Source organism: Pleurodeles waltl, chromosome 11 (genome assembly GCF_031143425.1).
Source record: "Pleurodeles waltl isolate 20211129_DDA chromosome 11, aPleWal1.hap1.20221129, whole genome shotgun sequence".
In the NCBI taxonomy this organism is placed as follows: Eukaryota; Metazoa; Chordata; class Amphibia; order Caudata; family Salamandridae; genus Pleurodeles; species Pleurodeles waltl.
Genome location: NC_090450.1, coordinates 598,645,592 through 598,666,453, shown reverse-complemented (window position 1 = coordinate 598,666,453; position 20,862 = coordinate 598,645,592).

The following is a 20,862-nucleotide window of genomic DNA, read 5'->3' as shown; positions in this document are numbered from 1 at the left end:
ATGCTGTATGGGCAATGCCTGTGTCGAGTGGTGTTTATGGAAGATAGGGAGGGGGGCATGCATGAAACGACGGTGAGTGTATGTGCATCATGTCAAGGGTAGGAACGTGGGCCAATGACTGTGACGGCCCGGACGTTTATATCTTCTCCTTGTCCCCTGTACTATTCCTCTATGTCAGCACCACCAGAAGAAGGACATTTGGCGTGCCATCGCCAAGGAAGTCCGGACCCTGGGGGTCCACCACAGACGGAGCACCCACTGCCGGAAAAGATTGGAGGACATTCGCCGCTGGTGCAAGAAGATGGCAGAGGCCCAGCTGGGGATGGCCTCCCAACGTGGGAGGGGTGCCCGTCGTACCATGACCCCCCTGATGTTTCGGATCCTGGCGGTGGCGTACCCGAAGTTGGATGGGCGATTGAGGGCATCACGGCAGCCACAAGGGGGTGAGTACACTTTCATTAAGCTGAATCTGCGCAAATTGGAGCTGTCAGGGTGGGGGTGGTGGGCTGTGGGTACCCCTAGGCCAGGGCGAGTTTTGTAGGCAAGGTCCCTTCGTAAGGCAGGCCATGTGGCACCCCACCCCACCAGTGTTAAGAGCCAACTACACCTAGTCAGGCTCCTGTGACTTCCATGTGTGCAGCAATCGGGCATAGGCCTTGTACCCCATGGCCCTGTGATTAATGAGGGAACTAGGAACTGTTAGTGCATGGCATTGTGCAGAGGGCTGCTGTGTCTATAGTGTCCGCCAACGGTAGCGGTATTGCATGTACTGAACATGTCTTTCTTCTGCCACCCCCACCCCCCTTTTTGTGGTCTACCTGTTCTTGTGTGCAATAGCATCATCAGGTGGAGGAGCAGTGGCACTAGAGCAGGAGGGAGCTGCATCCCACATGGCCCTGGAGGGCGAGACAACGGAGTCTGAAGGCACCAGTGGGATGGAGGGCCAGGGGAGCTCCACGGAGGGGACAGGAGCTGAGACCAGCGACACAGACTCCTCCTCTGATGGGAGCTCCCTTGCAGTGGCAGGCCCCTCTGTGCCCCCCGCATCTACAGGTACATCCGCCACCCCCCTACCAGCACTGCCCTACCAGCAGCCCCTCAGCATGTGCCCTGTGGCCGCTAACCCAGGAGGGTGGGCATCTCCTTCACCCCAGGCACCTCAGCCCCTGCCCCTGTCAGCCCAGCTGCCCTCAGTGAGGAGGCCACTGACCTCCTCAGAGCCCTCACTGTTGGGCAGTCTACCATTCTGAATGCCATCCAGGGTGTAGAGAGGCAGTTGCAACAGACAAATGCATACCTGGAGGGCATTCATTCTGGTCAGGCAGCCCAACAGAGAGCTTTTCAGACTCTGGCCTCAGCACTGATGGCAGCCATTGTCCCTGTGTCCAGCCTCCCCCCTCCAACCTCCTCCACCCAGTCCCAAACCCCTGTACCTCTGCCTATCCCAAGCACACCATCAGACCAGCATGCACACACCTCAACACACAAGGGTAGCTCTGGCAAACATAAGCACCACACATCCCACAGGCACTCACACAGGCATCATACCCATGCACACATACCAACATCCACTGCCTCCACTGTGTCCCCCTCCTCCTCATCTCCCTCCCTGTCACGTCTCCACTCACACCTGCATGCACTACATCTTCAGCCACTGCGTCCATCACCAGCACGCCCATCACCACACCCCGCTCACGTGCACTCACCACCCCACTACCATTCACACATCCCCTGTGTCCTCTCCCAGTGTGTCTGTGAGCCCACTTCCCAAACTACACAAACGCAGTCACACACCCACCCAACAGCCATCCACCTCACGACAGCCTCCAGCCCATGCACCTTCTCCCAAAGTCAGCAAACGAAAACCTCCTACAGCCACTACCTCTTCCTCCACTCCCAAACCCACTCCATCTACCCGTCCCAGTGTGTCAAAGAAACTGGGAAACTTTTCCTGTCAAACCTTGACCTCTTCCCCTCACCTCCCCCACCCCTTCTATCCCCTAGGGCTTGCCTTTCCAGGTCCCAACCCAGCACCTCAGCCACCACATCACCGGGAACAGTGGTGCCAGCAGTAACCGGCTTCTGGAGTGCGCCAAGCAGCAGGGCAGCCAGTGTGCCAAGAAGCCAGACCACGGACAGTCCCCCACCTCAGAAACACAAGAAGTTGGCCATAAGCCGGAGGGAGAAGGGCAAAACACCTGTCACCAAGGGCACACCCAGGACTACAGTTGGGAGTGGCAAGACAGCTGCGCCACCATCCAAGGTGGGGAAGGGGCACAGAAAGAAAGGGAAGTCGCCGCCAACCTGCACGGCGGACAAGACCGACACCAGCACCGCTGCCCAGGACACCGCCGCCACCAGCACTGCTGCCAAGGACACCGCCGCCACCAGCACCGCTTCCCAGGACACCGACGCCACCAGCACCGCTGCCAAGGACACTGCTGCCACCAGCACATCTGCCAAGGACACCGCCGCCACCAGCACCGCTTCCCAGGACACCGCTGCCACCAGCACCGCTGCCAAGGACACCGTCACCACCAGCACTGCTTCCCAGGACACCGCCGCCACCATCACCGCTGCCAAGGACACCGCCGCCACCAGCACGTTCACTGATCCACCCACCAGCACCACAGGCCAATGAGTGCCGCAAGCACCGCTGCTACTGAGGCCGCCACAAGCACCGCCAGCAGCCACGCCACATCCAGTGCCAGTGGCACCACCGCAGACATGGCTGCCATCCCCAGTGGTCAGTCGTACGAAGCTGGTCGTAATTTTCAGGGGCCTGGACAGCTTCCATGTAGGCCCACCGTGAGTGGAGATTCCCATCCACTACCTCAGTCCTTGGCAGGATGAAGCAATCTGGGCACAAAGCCCCGTCCAGAACCAGTTGAGAAAGGCATCCACTACCTCAGTCCATGGCAGGATGAAGCAATCTGGGCACAAAGCCCCCTCCAGAACCAGTGGAGAAAGGCATCCACTACCTCAGTCCTTGGCAGGATGAAGCACTCTGGGCACAAAGCCCCCTCCAGAACCAGTGGAGACTGTTATTCACTTGTGAGACTGTGGCTTTGCACTCCCCAGGATGCAGCAGTGGGCAACCCACCCACTGTAAAGACTTGTGAGACTGTGGCTTTGCACTCCCCAGGATAAAGCAGTGGGCAAACCACCCACTGTAAAGACTTCTGAGACTGTGGCTTTGCACTTTGCTAGTCAGATGTAATTACTTTCTGAGAGGCAGGATTTAAGGAATGTGCAATCTTGTCTGGGTGGATGTTATTATTGCCTTGCACTGTGTGTAGAATATAGAAGAGATTAGGTGTTTTTAGCAGAGGTGATGGCATGATCGTGTATTTCAAATACTTGTTGGCTTTGACCTCCTGATTTTAAGCAGTGGTAGTTTCTGTTTATGGATCACTATGAAGTAGAAGCCACTATATGGAAGGGACTGACAATAGGGGTAAGTTGGTTATTAAAGAAGTTGATATTGTGGATAGCTAAACAGCTTTCCAAATGGCTGATTAAATCAGAACCCGAAAGCAGGGATGGATCAATGACTGTGTAATAGGCAGGTTAGGAAATTGATTCCATTCAATTAGTCCACCTGGGTGATTTGCTTTTGACTACCTGGTTTACAACATTTACAAGGAGTGAGTCTCACCACCTGAGTTTTACTCACATTAACTCCTTGGAATTCAACTGAGTGCTAACCACCAATGTCTGCCTTTTAAGATAAGGTAGCTGCTTTGCAGTTAATGTAAAGAGCACTGAGCTGGTTATACGTGAAAGTGGGACCACTTGTGTGTGTGCATAAATGTGGGCAGAGCAATATGAGATTTCTGTCTTATGCGTTTGAGTAGCTTGTCACAGAAGGCACTAATGGCATTGACCTGGGGTAGGCCATTGATTGTGAGCAGGCATTCTTAGTGGAGGTCACTAGTACTTACTGTCTGTGGTGCTTAGTTGATTTACAACTTCTGGGTCAGTGAGGTATCTATTCTAGGGTAAACATACATACTGAGTATAGGTCCACAGTCCCTTTACTCATATCTATACTCCCTATAGCACTTTAAGAATTTTCAAGTTTCCCTGTCTCAGTCAATATCAGATTTCAGGGCTTTGTCACACCTACTGGGCCAAAATTATTACTGTGCAAGCCCTTAGGAGGTCAAAAGTACTCTCCCCACAATAGAGCCATTCAAAGTGCTTGCCCAGTTTCTGGGAAAGGAAAGGGCGAAGGAAATCTTTATGCACTAATTAACTCCTCACAATGCACCTAGGCAAGAAAAACCAAAGCCCACAGAAACAAAGGAGTAAGGCAGATCTCTTGAGCCAAACACAGGGGAGATGCCCCTTTGATATTCTGATGGGAAGCGATCAGGCATATGTCAGTTAGATGTGGAGCTGAGGCAACCAATGAAGGCACTTTAATAGATGACTCAAAGTCACCATCTTGAAATGGCCCAGAATACTGTGAAGGAGGGTTTGGAGTAGATGTGGAGTTATGTTGTAGCACCCTTGAAAAGGGGTGTCTTTTTTTCTAGATGTCTCCACCACTATTTGAAAAGCACTGCACAAGGGAGAGACTGTTGAGAAGACACTCAACCTGGGAGCGACAACTGGAAAAAATGCCTAAGTAGAAGGAAAATCAAACTGATGCCACTGCAAGGACAGACTGAGGGACCTTAATTCTCGCTGTCCCCAAGTCTTGGATAGGTCTCTCTAGGGCCAGTGGCACTGGCATACCATATGCTCCTTGAGGAACAGCTGGAGAAATAGATATCTAGAGGACCCTGGATACCCCCCACCCGAGGATGTCTGTAGTCTGGCTCTTGACTAACACAAGTAGCCAGGAGGCTGTAGAACCTGGGGAGTGTGGCAGGAGGGATGTTGAGCTTACTCACTGCTGAGAGGCCACGGAAGAAGGTGTACAAGTACAAGCACAGGAGAGTGCCAGAAGTCCAGGCAGAGGACAGGCTGCGGCAAGGAGCCAAAAAATCAAGCTCCCCAAAACATGGGCTCTTTAGAAGGCTGGAGCCAGCAGGAGCTAAACAAGCCTAAAGTCAACACATTTTCACCATTTAAAGCTCAGCCCTTATGGAGTGCGGCTGCATAAAAGATGGCAGCTCTAATCAAGCTGAATACCAGACTACAAATTCAGTAAGAAAGGAGCCTTTTACCTGCTTTCAGACAGGTCTTTACACCTCTTGTGTTGCTAGTTTTCAACAGGACAACAGAAAAGTGGCTTTCTATTTTTTTTCTCTTCCCATTATCCCAGTCTCTGAAAGAAGTTTCTTAGGCTTCCCAGAGTAAAGATCAGGAGCTGCTTTTGCCCCAAATGTGAATGCAGGCTTCTTTCTTTGGAGGCTCACATTTGGAATTTGAATTTTAAGATACCTTTTTCTAATATGCAACAATTTTAGCTGACTTACAAAAATAGGCCAATTTTACTAAGGAAATAGTTTCAGTATTCAACGAAATGTATGTAGAAGAATGCCCAGAGGTCAGCTGTATGAACTCCCAAAAAAATCTAAGTAATGGGCATCATGGCAAAAAGATGAATTCTTAAAGTTTCCAGCACTCATAGTTTTACTATCATTAAATTGATATTTTGACTTTTACTAGGAGGTGATACTAGGCATGCTATAAAATTGAAATATTGGATTACTATTACCATCAATCCTTTGATGGCTCACTTTCATTTGCAAGACTCACTGTTTTACAATTCAGCTCTATGAATCATTGAAGATGGAATTCCAGAAGAAAAGTGTGACAGTACTCTCTGCGACCCTCTTCATTCTGCTACCCCATGTAGAGAGAAATTAAAATTAGTGGACCCAAAGGACACTGTTCCTTTGAAAATATGTACAAATGTAGATTTATGTTGGATTTATGAGGGGGTGGTGATATATGTAAAAATAAATGGTAAAGTTACTACTAAAAACATGACAGACTCCTTCAAGTGAAAATCTTCCACTTGTAGATCTACATTGTGTAGGCCACTTAAAACTTCAACTTGAAAAAAAAAAAAAAACAGGCATCACCAGAAGAAAATAAGACACACATGAAAAACATTACTACTCTGAGTATTCACTTAGAGCCAACATCTGGGGGTCATTCCCATTACGCTTGTTTTGGAAGATATTATGAATCCAGACATCATCTCCATTTGTGTTATGTGTTGCTATCTGCATGTGTGCATGTGTGTGTGTTTGTGACAAGTAATGTACTATGATGTGCCTTTGAGTGTTTTTAGTTAGTGCTACATGTGAAATGAGATGTGTGCTTTGTTTTTAAAATGTATTAACCATTCATATATCTGAACTTATTGTTATGTTTAATTCTTATAATGTGATTTGTTTCTAAAGTTATATGGCAATTTTATAAATCAATTTTAGTTCTTCTTTTATATTTAGTTGAGTTTTTATATTTCTTCACCTTTAATATACTCACTTTCTTATTCTAACTTTATTTTAGATTTATACTTTGTGTTCTATATAGGTATAGGATTAAATACCATACATTATTGGACAATTGTAATTTTACTATGTCTTCGGTTTAGGCTTTTAAGTTGGTTATGTTGCCTACTCCAAGGTTTGAATGCAGTATATTTGTCCTTGTTTGCACTCAGTGGAGAACTCCTCATATAAGAGTTAGGACCAGAGTAGATGTTGATCCCCACTGGTACCTTCTTTATTTGCATTTAAGAGTATGTGAAGTAGTATTACAGGAGTATTTCTGCTCATACTCATTAATCACAGTATTCCCATTATCACCACAACTTTCACCAATGGGAACTCACATTTAGCTGATGTGATGCTTCCAAAAGCAGGCTAGAAACTCCTTTTTTCTAACAAAATCATATCTATGCTGGTCAACCATTGTTGATTCAGTTCTTTTCCATGTAATATACCATAAATGTCCTTGATGTGTCCACTTTGGGATACATTTCTAGTGTCCACAGCAGTTGACAGAGGAGGTGGCAAGTGGGATGACTCCAGAGTGTTTTGATAAAAAAAAAAAGGGAAACTCAAGTGGTAAAGTCAAGAGAGACACATAGGAGTGGAGTTGCTGCAAAGTGGTTTCAGTATTTCTTCATCAGGGTTTTTGGATTGTTACATATTGTCTTCCTTTGAATTGTTCTTTTGGAGCATTTAAGGACCAATGGTTTGGGAAGGATCCTGAGGAAGATTGAAGCTGTAGTTTGTGAGAGAGAAGAGGTGAACATGTATGAGTGTCTATATTGGAAACCCAGTTAAAATGAAGTGGAGCACTGTTCAGGGTCAATGACAAAGCCACAGTCAACAAGTCACCAGAGGAGTGTCTGGGTTCTAAAAGAAGAAGTGGACTGTTACTTCAAGTTGATGTAGTTTTTTGAAAAAGGTGGGCCTTCAGCTTTTAGCTAAATTGGAACTATGGCCCTCATTATGACATAGGTGGTAAATGCCACCTACTGCCATGGTGACAGCCACCACAAGACCGTCGCCGTGGCTATCTACCGTCTGCCATATTATGACCGTAGCCGGAATTCTGCCATGAGGATGGCGGAATTCCAGCTACAGTCATGGCATTGTACGGTGGTAAGGTGATGCTGCTGCGCCAGTAGACCGCCGACGACCGTATCATGATCCATGAAACGGCCTGGCGGTGTTCTGCTGGTGTATGCTGCTGCAGGCAGCAGCACCGCATCCCGGCTCCTGCCATAGGACCCCCTGCAAGCAGGTAAGTCTGGTGTTTCGACAGGGGAGGGAAGAGGGCGGTGTGTTGTGTGTGTGTGGGTGTGTGTGTGTATGTTTCTGTGTGCGTGCATGCGTGTATGTTTTGATGTGTGAATGCGTGTGTGCTTGTATGTATGTCAGTGTGTGTGGATGTGTGTGTGCATGGATGTATGCATGTGTGGGTAAATGTAGGTATGCACGGGTGTATATGCGTGTGTATGTCTGTGCATGTAGGTGTGTGTATGTCGGGGGGAGGTCTGAAGGGGAGGGTGGGTGAGGACTTTTGGGAGGGCGATGGGGGCGGGGAAGACCCCTATCAGTGCCGGGGAAGGAATACCCTGGCACTGATAGTGCCTAACGAATGGTTTTTATGGTGGTATAAAAGCCACGGAAACCATGGCGGTGGGCGGGGTCATATTACCTTCTGACTGAAGTTTCCAGCCAGGCAGTTGTTACCGCTGTGGCAGTCGGTGTGGTACATTGGCAGTTTGGTTTTTGCCAAACCGCCAATGTCATAATATGTCGGTATGTACCGCCAGCCTGTTAGTGGTACTACTGCCAATATAGCACTGACCGCCGGGGTCATAATGACCCCCTATATGTTGTAACTGTTGAGTTGCCTATTAATAAGCATAATTTATATAGACATACATATGACATAGGTATGCTAATTTCCTATGGTACACTGCAAGAATGTTTTCAGGGACCCTTAGGTGCTGGGGATACTGGGCTCATATTGTGCCAATCAGAGCCTTTTCCTGCCGGCGTACTGGGCAATGGCATTACTGTTGAGTCCAATACCTAGAACAAAATATGCCCATTTAGCACTTGATCCTTAGGGTAGTGAAGTCGAGGTCCCAAAGGCTTAAACATGGATGTGGTATTTGGTTTTAGGCTCTAAACTCCATACACAGGCCAAACCAGTTAATAATCCAATTTCCAGCCAAATCATGTTCTTTGAAAAAGAACAAGGATTTTACTCAAACCACAAACAACACAATACTGTACATAATGTTACACAAACAACAAAGTGTACAAGGTAGTAATAATAAACTTCAGTAAGTACTGGGAGGAAATCCATGCTGCTCCTTTGGGACAAATCGCCTCTGCAAAAGTCTCTGCGGCCTCCCTTCAAGGCGTCTATCATATGGAAAGTTTCACGAGTGAAGACCAGCTTGTGAACCAATACATGAAAATATGTGTTCCCCCATTGGTAGACATCTGCCCCTCCCAGTTTTCTAAGTTGTAAACATACCTTTTCTGATGTCTCTGTACAGTGGCAAAGCAAACCATGCCTGTTTTCTGCAAACAGGACACACAACCTGATTTGGTGTGCACTGCACACTCAATGTAGTGTCAGCAGCATGGATCCTGCCCTGACCCTGCTGACTGGTGAGCAAGATGAGCAGAGGCACTAACAGCAACAGTCCAAGAAACTGGCTTGGAGTTACATTAAGAGATATTAAGGCTTGTGTTATTCCCCATGGCCAAATACAACACCCATCACCCACAACACAGTAGAAATCCACCCCACGTGGCCATACTTCTTGTCAATGTGATTCTCCTCAGTAGTCTGGCTTTTCTTTGTGGTGGTAAATGGACTGCTGTTTCTTAGCACTTAGTTCAACAATGCAACTCAGATATTACTCAGTGCTCTCCATCCACAGGTATAGACCACTCACAATGTCGGGAGGCTTAATGGATTGAATGTTCCAACAATGGTTCATGCAGAATTATCGCTGACCTCGCACAGGAGTTTCCCTGACCCGGGCACTCGGATATCAGGCAGAGTAAGACGGCCTGCTGACTACTGCGGTAGCTGCACATTATACCAATTTACCGGTGCCTTGATGCAATCGGCGCTCCCTGGCTATTTTTAGCCTCCAGATTGTTGGAACATTCAATCCATTAAGCCTCCCGAGCAACAGATAACAAAGATCCTTGGCTCTCCTAGTTCTACGAAATCACAGACCAGTAGAGATACACAGACTCCGGGACTTCATTTCCTGAAGATCTCCCCCATCACCTGATTTATTCTCTACACTGGAATTTAGGTGCTTCCAATGCAATTACTCTTGTCCTGATGATGACCCCTCCCTGACTCACCTGATTACGGGGTCGAAACGTCAACACATTTCCAAAGAGTGAATTAGATAAATATATAAAAAAAATCGGGACACTTCAGGGCTTCCTGGATTGTAGGAGCTACTGGGAGTCCAAATTTTTCGTACCACCACACTCTACACTACTTGTATATATCACCGTCACTCACTTGCACTTTAGCACTTTCACTGTTTTTTAGGAGCACCTACCTATACAAATGTAAAATATGATACTCTGTTACTAAAAATTATATGTTATTACAAGATTTATACCGGAAAAAATCTGAATTAATATTATGTGTGAAAAATAAATCTCGTTTGTTTTACATTTATGGTACATAGAGATCTTTTCGAATTCTTTTTAAGTTGGTTATATTCCGTGGAAGTCTAGGTTACTTTCCCCTTGCACTGACCTCTAATAAAATTACAGTTTCTTAAAGTAGCATTTCTAAAAAAGTGATATAAAATCTAACTTCACCATTAAGCAGGATTTTGTATCACCATTCTTGTCATGCTAAATATGACCTGGCTACTCCTTTCAGATCAGGATCTACCACTCATATGAGGGTAGCCCTAATGCTATCCGATGAAAGGAGCAGGCCTCACAGCAGTATAAAATGAATTTAGGAGTTTTACACTACCAGGACATACAGAACACACATGTTCATGTCCTGCCTTTTCCCTACATAGCACCCTGCCCTATGGGCTACCTAGGGCCTACCTTAGGGGTGACTTATATGTAGAAAAAGGGGAGTTTAAGGCTTGGCAAGTACTTTTAAATGCTGAGTCGAAGTGGCAGTCAAACTTCACACACAGGCACTGCAGAGGCAGACCTTAGACATGGTTAGGGGGCTATTTATGTGGGTGGCACAACCAGTGGTGCAGCCCACTAGTAGCATTTAATTTACAGACCCTGGGCACATGTAAGGCACTTGACTAGGGACTTACAAGTAAATCAAATAAGCCAATTGGGTATGAGCCATTGTCACCATGTTTTAAGGAGAGAGCATATGCACTTTAGCACTGATTAGCAGTGGTAAAGTGCGCAGAGTCCAAAGCCAGCAAAAATGAGGTCAGAAAAAGAGAAGGAGGAAGGCAAAAAGTTTGGGTTGACCCTGCAGAAAGGACATTTCCAACACTGCCCCTGAATGAATAGCTTGTATATGTCAGAACGTATACCTATAGACTGACTTAGTAATGATCCACTCCTCAAAGCTGTATAGTGCGCAGCTAGTTGCAGACCTGAATATGGGGTACGTTACCCAGTGTCTCTCCTACTGAATAGTGAAATCAGCCCTCAATGGTAGACCATAGTCTGGCTTGAATTCTTAAAAAGATTGAATGCCTCCCCACTCATATTGAACCCCAATCTCCTTACAGCCTATTTTCTACTCTCTTTTAAAGCTGGGGAAAAGTTGGGATTGCTGATTATCAGTGTCATGGGCAACGGGATTGTGGAGAAGCCTCACCAAAGTTCCCCTCTTTCCTATGCAGCTACAATGGTCGATGTAATTGTGAATGATTCGAAACCCCAGGGTAGATGTTTCCCCAGAAGTCATAACACTTTCCATATATGGGTGCCAGCAATACATTGTCCCATAAAGCACCAAAATGTATTGCTGTGTTCCCAGTGCTATTCCACCTTGTAGCTGAGCAGTGTTATATAATCGTAGAGGGTAATATTCGGAACATCCAAACCCTTGTCTTACACTTAGTGGGACACTTGCTTAGCTGCTATTCTGAGTCTTTTAACTGCCTAGATAAAGTTAGTAGATATTTGAATAGAAGGGAGGAAACAATGGCAATGTTTGGGCTAGGAAGTGGTATCATGGCAAAGCTGTCATCTCTACCACAATGATGTGCCCCAACCAGGATAGCCCTACATTGTGCCACCTTTGAAGAACTGCTTTCATTTGGCATTTCAGGGAAGAGTAGCTGTTTTGAGTTGTTTTGCAGCTGTAGAGGTTCTTGTCAGTAAAGGATATGTGAGGCTATCTTTTGCCCAGTGGAGCAGGAGTTAGGACTGCATGTGTTTTCTCACCTCTAAAGGGAGGTTCTATTTTAGCAATTGTTATCTCTGAATGGTAAATTTGAAATCTGATGCTGTTCTGGATTTCTGAAGTTTGGTCAGCACTGCTGGGAAGGATAATTCTGTGTCAGACAAAGTCAGGAGTGCATCGAGTACAGATGTAGTTTGTGTTCTGTGCAGCCAAGTGTTATCAACTTTATAGAGGCATTTAGCCAAAAAGCTATGGTGGTGGGTGGCATATGCAACACAAAGAAGAGTGGTGACAGTGGAAATCCCTGTCTCATCCCTCTCCATATCTTTGTCAGTGATGTAAAGAAGCTGTTAACATTACTACAGGCTCGAGGGTCGCAGTGGCTGCTGAAGACCAACAAGATAAATTTAGGGTCCACCCCCCATTCACACCAATTCTAATTTGAGGAAAGGCCAGTGTAATCTATCAAACACCTTCTCAGCATCCACAACAAATAAGACTGCTCCCTTCCCTATCCGTCAAACTTTGTCAGTGAGGTGTAGTATCCGTTTGATGTTATCTATGCTGTTGCATCCTGGTATGGACCTGTATGGGCCCTGTTCAACCAGAGAATGAATGTGTATAACCAGACAGTTTAACAAGGTGCCCACAAGTAATTTGGTGTTGAGGTTAAGCAAAGAGATTGGTCAGTGGGACATGCAGATGTGTAGGTCCTTGCCAAGTTCGGGTATGACCTTAAGGGGCACCTCATGCTTTGGCCCTGTCACCACCCCATCTCCCTCACCTCATGAATAATTCAGTTAGTACTTGTGCAAGTTTGTGCCAGTTTTCTAGAACAAGGCTGGGGTTAGGTGGCTTTTTTAGCTTTAGTTGGGGTGTGCATGAGATCACTTCTTCAATCATTGTTATTTTTCCCAGTGTGTTAGCTTGGGGTTCATATAGCGTTGGGAGGGGCATTCTTCTCAGCAACTCCTTTATTAACCTCTCTGATACCTTCACCTGTGTTTACAAATCAGTATAAAAATTATGGAAGGCCTGACTAATTGTTTTGTTTGTACTGAGTTGTGTGACAGCATTGGTGCAGATTGTTTGATATGGCCCTATGCCACCTGGGCATGTAATCTACAAACTAGTAGTTCCCCTGCCTTATTTCCCCCTTTATAGTACCTCTGTTGTACTTGGAATAGCATAGATTCAGCTCTATCTCCTGTCTATCTTTAAAATCTGCTTACAAGGCTCAACTGATATTTTGTTCCTGTTTTTTATGTTTGCGTTCCAAATACTTGACATGGTCCTCAGAGTTGTCATGTTGGAGTTCTGTCTTTGTTGTTTGATAAAACTATGGAGATGAGGGCTCCCTTGACCATTACTATGAGTGCTTCCTGAAGTGTGTGTACACCTATCCTTCTGTGTTGTTTTCTTTGAGGTACAATGAGATAGTGTTGTGGATTGAGTTCCTGTTTTGTCACATAAAGAGCAGGCTGTCTGTCAGCCTTTAGGCATTGAGATGCGTGGGTCAACTTGGTATGTTCAAGGTCACCCAGATGGGTGCATGGTCTGTGAGTGTTTGTGCCCCTATCTCGGCCCTAGGTCCTAGGACCAAAGGCCATGCCAGAAAAAGATACAATCTGGCATAGGTTTATGTGCAGCAGAGTAGTAAGTTCAGCCTTGGTCACTGGCGTGGACAAAGCACAATGAATCTGTTAGCCCTAACTTCTGTAACCAGGCCTTCCCCTCAGTGGAGATCGCTCCAACTTGCCTCACTGAACGTACAGATCTTTCTGCTTCAGTGCACATTACTAAGTCGACATCACTCCACCTATAATTACATTTTTGTCTGGTGAGCGGAGAATGCCAGTAACAGTCCTTTTGAGAAATTGTTCCTGACCAGTAGTGGGGGCTACTATGAACGTGTTCTTCCCCACAGAGAGCCTCAGTGCCAAAGGTCCTCCAATTGATATCAGCTGCAATGCCTTGAACATGCCCCAAACATTTTTGCTAACGGTATTACCACCTGGCTTTTTTATTTAGTACAGATGAAAATCATTGTTAGGAAATCAACTTACATCACAATCTTTTTGAGCAGCTGGGAGTTGCTTGCAATAAATAGATATTACTTCCTAGGTCCCTGGGGAGAGAAAGCAGTGTCCCTTTTTCACTGGTGTGATAAGACTAGGCCTAGGAGTATTTTCATTAGTGAGTAATTTCAGTAATTCCTCATTACTCTTTGACATAGAATTACCAATAACTATGTGATTATGCCCACTTGTGTAATTAAGAATAATTTGGGGGATTTAGCAGGTGAACAGTGAATTTAGAAAGCTTGAGTGGCTGCTTGCACTGCTGTTTGTGTTGTTTTGCAGTTAGTGCTATTTTGTTAGCATAAAATGTATCCTCACGTTCATTTTAGCACAAGGATGCTGTTAGACATAACAGCCTTAGGGTGGTCTTCCTCTCACATTTTTGCCTACCTTCTTCACTTTTCTGACCTTGTTTTTTCTTGTTTTGGGACTCCCTGCAATCTACCACTGAAAAACCAGTGCTAAAGTGCTTGTGCTCTCTCCCCTAAAAATTGTAACTTTGGCTTAACCCCGATTTACATATTTAATTTACTTACACGCCCCTAGTAAAGTGCACTGCATGTGCCCAGGGCCGTAAACATGTCTCGGGCCTGCCATTGCAGAGCCTGTGTGTGCAGTTTTACACTGCAATGTCGACCTGGTAAAGTAACCTTTTTACCAGGCCCAGACATTCCCTTCCTATATATATGTCACCCGTAAGGTAGGCCCTGGACAACTCAGAGGGCAGGGTGCAATATTATTTAGAAGGCAGGGCATGTATTTGTTTTAGCTTTTCATATCCTAGTAGTGAAAAACTCCCCAAATTTGTTTTTCACTACATCAAGGTCTATCTCTCCCATAGGATAACATTGGGATTACATTGTTCTATATTATGGGGGTCATTCCGACCCTGGCGGTCCATGACCGCCAGGGCGGAGGGCAGCGGAAGCACCGCCAACAGGCTGGCGGTGCTTCCTGGGCTATTCTGACCGCGGCGGTAAAGCCGCGGTCAGAAAAGGGGAACCGGCGGTTTCCCGCCGGTTTTCCCCTGGCCTAGGCCGCCACGGGGATTCCGACCCCCTTCCCGCTAGCCTGTTTCTGGCGGTCTTCACCGCCAGAACCAGGATGGCGGGAACGGGTGTCGTGGGGCCCCCCTCACAGGGCCCCATACAGATTTTCACTGTCGCACCCCTGCAACTCCGCCGGCTCCATTCGGAGCCGGCTTCCTCGTTGCAGGGGCTTTCCCGCTGGGCCGGCGGGCGGCCTTTTGGCGGTCGCCCGCCGGCCCAGCGGGAAAGTTGGAATGGCCGCCGCGGTCTTTTGACCGCGGGGCGGTCATTCGGCGGTAACCGCATGGCGGGCGGCGACTGCCGCCCGCCACGGTCAGAATGACCGCCTATATGTGTAATTCATAATTTGGAAGAGATAAACGTTTAAAGATTGGTGTCTCTGGAATCACAATTGAAAATCACAACTTGGAATTTGGATTTTAAATGGCAATTGTGAAAAAAATTTAACTTTTTGAAATGTAGCATTTTCTGCCTTTAGCCATTTGTTGCCTGCTGCCTGTTTCTGATCACTTGCCTGGGGCGGGTGACTGCTGGACTTTGTGTATTCCCTCTCAAAAGCCACACACAGTAGGAGCTTAGGTGTGACTTGATGGGCCATCCTAAGAGGATAGGAAGGAGGAGCTGGACCCAGCCTCACATAACTGAATAGGCTCTGTCCTCTCCCCTCACAAAGGGCTTCATAACCCCCTGTAGTGAGTCTGGAGCCAGGGCAGGAAGGTCAGACCTCTGTGCACTTCAAAGGCCTGTCTTTTAGGTCTCCCCCTCTTCAAAGGCCCAACTGCATTTAAGTATTGAACCGCAGACACCACCCTCTCAGTACACTACTGGACCTGTGATTACTATGCCAGGAAAAAGGACTGCTGTGCTTCTGAATGTCTGCGACTCTGCTGGAATGCTGCTTTGATGGACTCCTGCCTTGATGGTCTGTCGTGCTGCCTGCTGTTCTCTTTCTGAGGCGAGAAGGACTGGACCTGCATCTCTTGAACCTAGAGTGGCTCCAAGGGCTACCTGACTAGTCTCCTGATCCAAAGGCTCAGAGACATAAAAGACTTTCAACCACCCTCCTCCTGCACCTGGAATCTGCCATCTGTGAGTGTGCCCAGCCAAGTGGTGCCACCCAAGTCCTGGACCCTTCTAAGCGAGCCTTGAGTATTTGCTCCAGCAGAACTGATGCTTCCTCTGCTGTGGGAGGAGATTCAATGCATTGCTGCTGTTGTGAGGAACAGAACTGAAACATCTTTACTGCCTCTGTCAGAACCGACACAACCTGACTCACATTACGACTGCAGCTTGCACTTTAGCACTAGCACATCGTCATCCGGACCGAGACTGCTATGCTTTTCTTGTTGCAAGGTCCTCATATTCCCTCAACCAAAACTCTGCATTACAGCCTCTGCGTTCATCAGAACTGATGCTTCGCCTCCACTACATAACGCATCCTTGACCCCGGTATTTGCATTGCAAGCCCCAGGCCTTGGATCTTCAACGTTGTCACAGGGGGAACTCACCCCACTGCCGCACAGCATCTTGGAACGGATACATCATGGCTGCTGCATGCAGCAGAACCAACGCATCACCTGTACTGCATGATTCAGAACCAACACCACATTCTCCAACCAGGATTTAAGGCACTTTGGTTCAGCAGGCCCTATTAAATCCCTGTAGCTGCCCCATGCTCATCACAATCAGCCTGAACATTTGACTTTGTCCCGTCCCGGCATAATCAGATATCTCTGGTTGGTGCTTCTTGCTTCTAAGCACCATTTTACAGTTTATCCTTCAAAAATTCATAACTCGAGTTCTAATTATTGGGTTTTTGTTCTTTTGGTCTTGTTTCATTTTATAAACTCAGATATATTTTTCTAACCTGGTGTGGCATCTTTATATGTAGTATTGTCACCATTTTACAGTTTGAAGTGCTGCACAAATACCTTGCACATTGCCTCTAAGTTAATCCTGATTGCTCTGTGCCAAGCTACCAGAGGGTGAGCACAGGTTAATTTAGGGATTCCTGACACATACCTGACACGAAGGATTGTGGTTGCTGCCTGACCAGGACTCATACCCCAATCAACCCACAACACCATTTCTAATAGGTGCATTTTGTACTACGTAACTTGTGGTAAATACTGGAAGTTTGTTAGGGGGAAATCATACCTCAAATGCACATTTAGGCCCTCATTCGGACCTTGGTGGGCGGCGGAGGCCGCCCGCCAAAGTCCCGCCGTCAAAATACCATACCGCGGTCACAAGACCGCGGCGGGTATTTTGACTTTTCCCCTGGGCTGGCGGGCGGCCGCCGAAAGGCCGCCCACCAGCCCAGGGGAAAACGACCTTCCCACCATGAAGCCGGCTCGTAATCGAGCCGGCGGAGTGGGAAGGTGCGACGGGTGCTACTGCACCCGTCGCGTATTTCACTGTCTGCTATGCAGACAGTGAAATACTAGCGGGGCCCTCTTACTGGGGCCCCTGCAGTGCCCATGCCATTGGCATGTGCACTGCAGGGGCCCCCAGGGGCCCCGCGACACCCCCTACCGCCATCCTGTTCCTGGCGGGTGAACCGCCAGGAACAGGATGGCGGTAGGGGGTGTCAGAATCCCCCATGGCGGCGCAGCGAGCTGCGCCGCCAATGGGGGATTCAAATGGGCAACGGAAAACCGGCGGGAGACCGCCGGTTTTCCATTTCTGACCGCGGCCAATGCGCCGCGGTCAGAATGCCCAAGGGAGCACCGCCGGCCTGTCGGCGGTGCTCCCGCCCCCGTTGGCCCTGGCGGTGCAACACCGCCAGGGTCATAATGAGGGCCTTAGTGTGCAAGAGAAACAGCTTGCACTGCTGTATGTGTTCTGTTGCATTTAGCACTATTTCTTAGCACAAAATGCATCCTGACACCCAATTTGGACGAAGAAAATAATACAAAGTGCAGCATTACTCTTCTCATGTAATTCTGCATGATCTTGCACATTTTGTGGGTAATTCCATGTGATTACATTACACAGAATGACTTGAGTTACACCCACTCTTAGTTAAGGCCCCTAACATTAATAATTAGAATTTGTATATTATTCATATGGGTATTCGAATGAGTTTATGTTGCTAATGCCTTTCAAGGGTTGCATATCATTTCACTAATGTGCCCCTAGTCTCCCTAGGCAACAGAGGCTTTTTGCATTTTGGGGCTTAAGAATGGCCCCCTAACAAAGCCCCCAAAAAACTATAAACAAATAACAAATCATGTCCATACCCTGTTCAGGACACCTTGAGGCTATCAGGACATGGCATTGAATTCTTCCCTCACAATGATATACTTCTTTGATTGTCTCCATACCCTCCCTTGCCACCAGCAGCCCCTCTGCCCAAGGCAAGGATTCTTACTTTCTCTACATGATTCTCTTAGTCTTTCTTTCTTTTGTCGGTATAATGCAATACCTCCTTGCTGGCACTGTTTAGTCCAGCCTACCTCTCACTTAGTCCATTCCGCCTTAGTCCTGGTGATTAGGACCCCCCAGGTTGATCTTCTTGCAGGTGCCTATGCGTGCGGTGAATAATTCTTTTCCCCCTCACTGTCTCTGGGTGTAGTGGTCATCTGGTTCTTGCCAGAGCTCCTTCAACCCACCATACTCCAATCCAACCCACCCCACTCCAATCATATCTACCTCACTCCAATCAAGTCCACCACTACCCAGTCTACCTTTCTTCAATCCAGTCCACCCCACTCCTATACAATCCACTTTATTCCAGCCCACTCAGTCAAATCCAGTCCACATTAATCCACCCTACTCTAGTTGAATAATCCCCATTCCTACCCCTAATTCAATCCAGTACACCCCTTTCCAATCAGTCTACCCCACACCAATCCAGTACACCCCATGCTAATCCAATCTACCTCACCCCAATCCACCTCACTCCAATCCAATCCACCCCACTCCAGTCCAATTCACCACAATCCACTCCAATCCACCCACCCTAATCCAATTCACCACACTCAATCCAATCCAATAATCCACCTCACTCAGTCCAATCTACCCCACTTAATCCAATCCACCTCACTCTACTCCAGCCCAATCCACTACACCCCAATCTGATACACCCCACTCCAGTCCATCCCACTCCAGTCCACCCCACTGCAGTCCAATTCACCACGACAATCCTGTCCCCTCTCCTGAAGGCAAACCATCCCAGTCTACATCAAAGTCCATTCCAATCCAATCCACCTCACCCTAATCTAATCCACCACACCCCAATACAATCCACCTCCTCCAGTTCAGCTCAGCCAATCCACCCACCCCATTTCAATCCACTCCACCCCACTCTGCTCAGTCCACCGAAGTGTACCCTAATCCACCCCACCCATCCCAGTTCAGTCCACCACACTTCAATCCAATTCATCCAGCCTACTCCACTCCTCTCCACCCCGCTCCAATACAATTCACTCCACTCCAATTCACCCACTCCAATTTCACCCAGCCCAATCAAACCCACCCCAGCCGATCCCCGCTCAATACACCCCATCCCACCCCCACTCCAATCCAATCAATCCACCCCACCACACTCCAATCAACTCACTCACTCCAATCCATCACACTCTACTACAGTCCACCCACTCTCCCCAATCTAGTCGAACCCACCCCATCCCAGGTCAGTCTGCCCCACCATAACCCATCCAGCCCACCCAATCCAATCCAGCCCACCCCAATCCAATCCAACCACTCCAATCCAATCTACCCCACTCCAGTTCAATCTAATCCACCCCACTCCAATCCAATCTAAACCACACCAGCCCACTCCATTCCAGTCCACCCACCCCAATACAATCCACCCCACCCCTATCACTTCAATCCAAGCCACCCAGCCCAATCCAGTCTAATCCACCCTACACCAAACCACCCCACAACAATTCACTCCTCACCACTGATTCCACCCCACTCTACCCTAATCCTATCCACCCCATTTTTCTCCAATCCAATCCACCCCACTACCTCAGTCCACTCCAACCCACACTACTCTATTCCACCCCACTCTACTCCACTCTATGAGACACTGTCACTAAACCCTACTCCCCCCTACTCAACTCTGTGATACTCTAATCCTCCAACTCCACTCTAACATTCAAGCAAATCCACACTACAACACTCTATTCCCCCACTACACTTTGACACTCTAAGCCACAAACGTTTAACCATGATAAACAGGAGCCACACTGGTGTACAATATGGCAAAGCACATTGCCAAAGTCAATAGCTCTTGCGTAGGTGAGACCTATTGGCTTTGCCAATGCTTGTTCTTGGTTGCAGTGGTATGGGGAGTATCAGGAGTCACCCACATTCTCTTCCGGTCGCACCCTTCAGCGCCCTTTGTATTTATTACAAGGAAGTTTCTGAGGCCGTGTCTTGACATGCTCTGGGAGGCAGCCTCTGTTCCACCCTCTGGTCTTGACACCACAGCCCGGCAGGGTCAGTGATAAAGGAGCTTAGGCTTCCATTTTAGCCAATGCTCTTGCGACTACATGTGAAGCAGTAGAGTTTCACTCTCGGGAACCCGATTGCTCTTTGAAAATTAGCATCAATCACTTCTGTTGCTTTGTTGCCCTGTCTTCCTTGGAGCCATGGCTTTGCTCATGATGTCTTTCTGCCAAGCTTGCTACTTTTGTTTGCTGCTGCCTTCATTGCCAAGCAGCTGACACAGGATTTACTTAGCCCACTCGGTTCTCTTGAGCCATCGAAAGGGATCTGACATTCTGGCTGGGGATGTAAAATTAAGAAATATTGCTTCTCAACACTGTGATCAAATCTGAACAAGTGAAAACTACATGTAAGACCCATTCGCCAGACCTCCCATACTTCGTTTCTGTTCCACAGCTCTTCACCCTTGACTAGCAAAAGGGCCAGTGGACCAGTGCTATACCAGATAAAAAAAA